The following is a 7489-nucleotide window of genomic DNA, read 5'->3' on the forward strand; positions in this document are numbered from 1 at the left end:
TGACATCAACTCTAAGTAAAGTTTCACAGCGACAATCTCACAGAAATACACACTCAATGAATTCATTCATGTGTATCACATTATGTAACACTTTGCAATTCTGCTCTGAAAAAACGTTCTACTAAGTGTGGCTGTGAGCACTTCTGTTTCCGATCCGACAAACGGGTGTGAATAACATCTTGTGCAGTAAGAATATTCTTATTTCTTACAAGGTCATTCTAAGCATGACAAGCCACATTCAAGGGCCTGCTAGGTGAACACCTTGATACAGAAATTGCACATTTCCTGCAATGCAAAGCAGTACGTCATATCTAAAGTGACATCTGGGAATCGTATCATAAAAAGGCTGTAAAAGGCAATGCAAATGCAAACAGGAGTGTTTCCACTGAGAGAGAGGTTAAGTAGAAACCTGCTGCTGCCTGCTTTCAGTAGTTTCACTTTCAGGTGCGTTCTGCTGCTCCGCTCATTGAGTTTTGACACCAGAGTTAAGGAGTGTTAGGGTACGCAGTGTCACAGTTCAATAGCGACCTGGTTTTGATTTTGGTACAGTGGGGAAAACCAAGATTTAATTTATTTCCATTTGCTGTAAAAATGATGGCCAGAAAGCAATAGTTGTTTGTGTGTGTGTCTATGTATCTGTTCACTTTTAGTTACATTACACAGATACATTTAATGTATATTATAAACTGACTTAATAACAAATTGAATGTGAGTCTTCCACTACCATTGCTGATGTTGTAGCGATTTGCTGCTTAAACACAATGGAGAAATAACCTGTATCTGAGGCTAATTAACCTCCTTCAGATAATACTTACACTCTGTGTTGCTGTTAATAATAATAATTCCTTACATTTATTATAGCGCTTTTTCAATTACTCAAAGCACTTTACATATACACACATTACACATATATCATACATGCAATGGTCAGATACTGTGGACAATACCCACAGGAGCAAGTTCAGGTGAAGTGTCTTGCCCAAGGACACACCGGCTTTACAGACGCAGCAGCGGCGGGTTTCACCCCTTGATCTGATGATCATTGCACAGCGCACTGCGCCACACCGTTCATCTTCACGCCTCGAGGCGCTTTTACAAGTACACATTGATATTATACATGTACTGTGGACAATACCCACAGGAGCAAATCCGGGTGAAGTGTCTTGCCCAAGGACACAAAGGCCTGACGCAGTGGGGGCGGGAGCGGGTTTCGAACTGGATTTCCCCAGTACTCCCCCTTGATCTGATGATCGGATGCACAGACCACTGCGCCACCCGTCCCTATGTTAGACAACATGCTCGTTGTAGCTACTTCAAGAAAACCAAAAGGTTACTGGAATCCTTTTTCTTTTTTGTCCAGTAATGCTTTAATTTACTGGAACACCATGATGCTTTCAACCAGGGTGTGACTTGGGATGCTTTTCAGGTTATCCCAGCCTGTATATCAATGCTTAAGAAATGCCCAGAACGTGACACACACTGCAAACACTGGTAGAACTTGCACTACCACACCTGCAAAGAGAAGGCCTGTAATTAAACTGTCATTATTTGGTTCATATGGCGCATCGAAGCGAAACGAGTCACGCGCCGCACTGAGTGTCCTGTACCAAGCTGTTCAGGGTGAATAAATGTACTGTTACACCCATATCAGAGCTGCTTTCTGAATCCCATTCTGCGCTGGCCTGAATGCTGCTCTAATCTTATTAACAGCCACTGCTCACATCATACAGCACTTAAGCTCCTTTCAGTCAAGTCTCCGAATGCGCCTGAGCACAGACGGAATAAATACCGGGTGTGGCCCACCCTTCATGTCAGCTGGCACCAGGGAGGCCCAGAAGCAAGTTAATCAAGATGTATTTAATTATTAAGTGAATCCTTCGCCTGCTGTTGTAATAAGTAAGATAACAGATAGATGATTCAGAGGCTATCAAAATAGGAAATGACATTGATTTCCCTCCTTAAACAAGAAACACCATGAATGCAGATAGCTTTTTTATGATTGTACCAAGTTGAGACAGCTATGTATTGAATTGTAAACATCTGCTAGAAAAATGTAGTGCCAATTAGGGCGAATCAATAAATGGATATTATATAAATATTGTAGGAGCCAATTGACTGTGGGTATAAAGGTAGGAACCTATGTGTGTTGGTGAGAGGTTCCGCCGGAAGTCCCATACAGTTTTTGACCACACACGGAGAACACACGGAGCACACACACACGGAGCACACACGGAGAGCACACACGGAGAACACACACGGAGAACACACACACAAACACGGGATTACAAGCAAAGGAACGGTATGGTGTAAACGGTAATATCGTGTGGTGAATATGAAAAGAAGCAAATAAATGGACTGTTTCAAACTGGAAACTTGTTTCTGACCTTTATTCGGCAGCAAACTTGTGTGCGTCAATTACACCCACAACGGATCCTCAGAGGCTTAAAGCGTTGGCTTAGCCTCTACAAATAGTCAAAAACTTGCCTTTTTTGGAGTAACACAAGAGGACATTTTTTCGTTGTGTTTATGGAACGCTGAGAGCGGCTGCTCACCTTCTACCGGACGCCGAGAGGAGGAAAACAACACGCCGGCTGCTCAGCTGGTAGCAGCCACCTGACGCCGAGAGGAGGACGGCTACAACTCGTTTGCTCATCTGCTGCACAGGAAGGCGACAGAAGCAACGCGCTGAATGGTGCCGGGAAGCTTTTCGCCGCTTGGCACGGAACTACGTTCATCTAAGGAGGTTTGTGTAGCGCGCTACAACCGGTTTAAATGGCCATAGGAATTAAGTTGTGTGCACACATAAGGGGCGTAATTCCAATGCATTGGTTGTGAAAGGATGAACAATAAGCGCTTGTATTGTACTGATTGATTTGTGACAATCCGTTTGACTTTAAGACATTCAAATATGGAGGAGCGCTCTGCGGACATACCAGCAGCTGACAGCGCGTCAGATTACGCGCTGCCAGCAGCTGGCAAGCTGGATAGCGTGGCCAGCTGTAGTGATGCGCAAAGCACTAAGCGGGTAATTAAACTCTCTGCCAAAGCACTTGCGGAAAAACTTGAGAGGTTGCAAAATGGCAGAAAGGCTAAGCTAAATAAAGCTAGCAAATTAAGAACAGATATAAAAGATTTGATGTTAAGTGCTGAACATGCTAAGGTTCAAAATGCTCTTGATGGTTATATTGAATTGTGTGTTGAAGCCAGGTCTATGCATGACACTTTAATGGGTTTATTGCCACATGATGAAAGGGAAAGACATGAAACATGGTTTAAAGCCAAAATGATGTTCAATGATGAATTTATTGTCCAAATCAAGGTGTGGGTTTGTGAAACCAAAGGTACTGGTGATAATAATGATGATATCAATCCTGATGACAGTGTTTCTAATGTTGGTAAATGTTCAAACAAAAGTGACAGCAGTACAAAGTCAAGTACAACTTCATCTGCACAAATTATAGCAGCAGCAGAAAAGGCTGCAATTGTTGCTCGCATGGCAGGCTTAACTGAGAGGCATGCACTAGAGCAGGGGTTCCCAACCTTTTTCACCCAGGGCCCCCCCAAATGACTCCTGTTGGAATTTGCGAGCGACCCCCCAAAACTTTGAAACTTTAATTATCGCTGTTGCCGATCTGCCCCCCTGCCCGATCTGTACTGCGCATGTGCGAGATGGTCTGCCATACTGGACAACTCCGTACAGCAACCCAACACAGTGGCGTTTGGCAAAGCACAAAAAGAAAACGAAAAAAACCGAGAGAGCCGAGTTATTCGTTATTACAACGTGACTTCCCTATTATTTAACAACTCTTTTTATTGGGTTCTTTGTACATTGTCAGAATAAGTGAGAAATGGATTTAACTTTTGTTTGGCAGCTATCATACTGAATAAATATTTACAGTGAATGTATGCAAAAATGTATGGCATATAGCTGTCTAACAGAAGTTAAATCCATGTCTCACTTATTCTGACAATGTACTTAACCCCAAATAAAAGAACCCAATAAAAAGAGTTGTTAAATAATAGTGAAGTCACGTTGTAATAACAATAACTCATCTCTCCCAGTTTTTTGTGTTCTTTTTCTGCTTTGCCACTGTGTGAAGTGTCCTATTAGAGTTGCCGTATGTAGTTGTCCAGTATGGCGGACCATCTCGCACATGCGCAGTACAGATCGGACAGGGGGGCAGATCGGGTAGTGACAGACGTGCCTGGTAACAGCGGACACACACACACAACCACAAACACACCACACACACACACACACACACACACACACACACACCACACACACACACACACACACACACACACACACACCACACACACACACACCACACACACACACCACACACACACACACACACACACACACCCACACACACACACACACCACACAACACCCACACACACACACACACACACCAAACACACACAACACACACACACACACACACACACCACACACACACACACACACACCACACCACACACACACACACACACACACACACACCACACACACACACACACCACACCACACACAGCGGTAATTAAAGTTTAAAAGTCTAAAAAATGCTACAACTACTGTCACAAACTGGATGAATGAAGTATTTCGTTAAAGGAGGATGAAAGCGTAATTAAGGAGCACTATTGGAGTGACTTTGATGGTTATTGGACTCAGGATTAATTCATTTGGATTCCCGCTGTATGAAGAAATTAAAGGACGGCACAAGTGGAAACAATTCACAAAGGGATTCAACTGTTTAAAACACATGCTCAAAGTAACCCGGATTTTGGCGATGTGTTTATGTGGATTCAAAAGTCGTAAATAATCTACAAAATGGAGGAGACCGATTTGATCGGAGCAACTGTGACAAATAATCCAACTGAAACCGACACTTTACGCGCAGAAGAAACATTTCTATTCAGTGTGCGAAAAAGTACACGTCCCACCGTCCGGGACGTGTTATTTACAATATCGGACAAGTAGATCTTTCAATTGACTTGTCCGGCGGACAAGTGGCGTTTTTCGCCCTCATGTATTGACAAATTATTGATACATTCAGTTTACAAAAGGCAGAACTCATTCGCAAATTATACGTATCCGCCATTGTTCGTTTAGAAGTGTTAGTTTCGGTTCTGCTTGTCGATTCCTAAATGCATCTCGCCGCTTTCTGTACAGTTAGACGGGGCGGGGTGGGAAGTGTAGCACAGTGGCCGGGTTGGGAAGCAAATCTCTCTCTCTCTCTCTCTCTACAGCGGATCCGCTGCCCGTTTAACAGCCTCATCTTTGTCAAACTTTCTTATGTTCTTTCTCTAACACGTAATGAAGGTTATTAAGCGTTTTAACTCCTATGTTGTTAATATTGACCGCCATTTCCTTTATGACGTGAAGCAGCCTCCCTGTCTGTGTCCTCACGCTGTCCTCACATCCCCGGACCCCCAGACTCGGAGCAGCGCAGGTATGTCAGTATTGTTTATGAAGCAGGGTATAGAAAGTACATTATTGAAATGAAAATACTATTTATTTACTTTTACAAACAGTGAGCAGCTGGGCAGCTGCAGCTGTGTATTGCAGGACATGTGTAAGCGTGCAAGCGTCTTGTTGTAGGAAAGCGCTAGGCCTATAGGCTATAAATATAATGTGTCATTATTATTATTATTAGGCCTATGTGTTGGACATGTGTGGTTGGACTCTGTCTCACAGGCAGGTTGCAGTGTAACATCAGAGGACACTGGCCAATTGGTACATTCTCAAACTGCACCACTTGGAACTAACTAAACAATGCAGAGATTGTATTCAATAACCGTAAGAAATTCAACAGTATGCAGTGATTTGTAACTAGGAATACAGATTGACTTAATGTTTTGATAAATATATTTTTCCTCCCAGTTGTCATGGGACTATTTTTACCCTCTCAAAGAACCGGAATCGAGAACCAAAAATAACCGGAATCGAAAAGCAGAACCGGAATCGTTAAAATCCAAACGATCCCAACCCTATTGTGTGATGCAGTAAAATCTTACCGCTCACTTACGTTGAGCGGTGTCGTATAAACCGTGGGAAAATGTAAAATACGATGACGAAGAAGAAGATTCCAGTGGCCCCAATTTTGGCCATTCTGGACAAGTGAAAAATGTATTCGGACAAGTAAATTGCCAAACTCACCTGTCCATGGACAGTACTCTCTAAAAACTTTTTCTCACACTGCTATTAAAGAAAAAATGATACACTTCTGTCTTTGTATGCTTTTATTAGCTACTTACTTGCAAATGTATGCATCATATCTATTTCAAATGTCGAAGAACAGGACACTTCAAAATAATAGACTATGTCAATAAAAAAATGGTAATATGGTGGCATAGGCCTGTATAAAACAAAAATGAAAAACTGGCATATTAAGCAGGTAAATCAAATGCTGTCTGCCATGGAACAGGTAGCAGAGAGAAGACGAGGTTCAAGTAGGTTCATTAATGTGAACCTTGGGCTTGCACGCCCGCAGCCAGGGATGGAATGTCCGGTGTAATGTGAGTGACAGCCAGTCTACAGTCGTTGTGAACGTCCAGTGTGTTGCGTGCTTTTGTTTTGATGGCAACAAGTGCGCTGAAGGCTGTTTCTGAGAGATATGTCGTACTGAATGGGAGTATAATCCTGGTCGTGGCATGCAGTGTGAGCTTTGGAGCGAGGCTTGGTCCTTTGACAATCCAAACTTTTTAAATCCTTTTTCCTGGAAGTATTTCTTTGACAGCGAGTCAGCTTGGATGTCGGTGAGCTCATCTTCGCAATCCAGGTATTCCACATCCTCAATTTGGCAATAAAGGGATCTAAAACCCACAATTCCTTGGAGACATACTCGTCTATGTCAGCGAACCGTGATTGCATTTCCGTTTGCAGTGCGTTCATATGGCGGATGAATTCGCGACGTACAGACACAGGCACCGTTTCAGGATTGTTTTGGGATTGTTTCAGCAGTAGTGGAAACTGTTGGCAGCTCCCCCCTCTCCATTTCCCGACCCTGTACTCCAGTTTGCGCACAAATGCATCGAGCGTCTCTTTACATTGGAGAATGTTGGACTCCACGCCTTGCAGACGCTTGTTCGTTTCATTGTAGAGACTGAAGATGTCGGCCAGGTATGCTGTTTTAATCCAGAATGACTCAGTCACTTGCTCTGACAGTGCGCGGTTACGAGTTTGTAGAAACTCTTCAATTTTTTCTTTCAGTTCTACAAAGCGTGCCAGCACTCGGCCGCGTGAGAGCCAGCGCACCTCGGTGTGCAGGAGGAGGGTTTGGTGCGCTTCATCCTCGCACAAGTCTGCGAATAGATGCTTGTTGGTGGGGCGACCTTTGATGAAATTGACTATTTTAACAACAGTTGAGAGTGTTTCGCTGAGGTCTTCTGACAGTTTCTTGCTGGCCAGGGCCTGGCGATGTATCACACAGTGAAATATTGTGCAGTGTGGGGCCTTTTCTTTCAAGCGACTGTTAAATCC

The sequence above is a fragment of the Pseudochaenichthys georgianus genome, chromosome 7 (genome assembly GCF_902827115.2).
Source record: "Pseudochaenichthys georgianus chromosome 7, fPseGeo1.2, whole genome shotgun sequence".
Lineage (NCBI taxonomy): Eukaryota > Metazoa > Chordata > Actinopteri > Perciformes > Channichthyidae > Pseudochaenichthys > Pseudochaenichthys georgianus.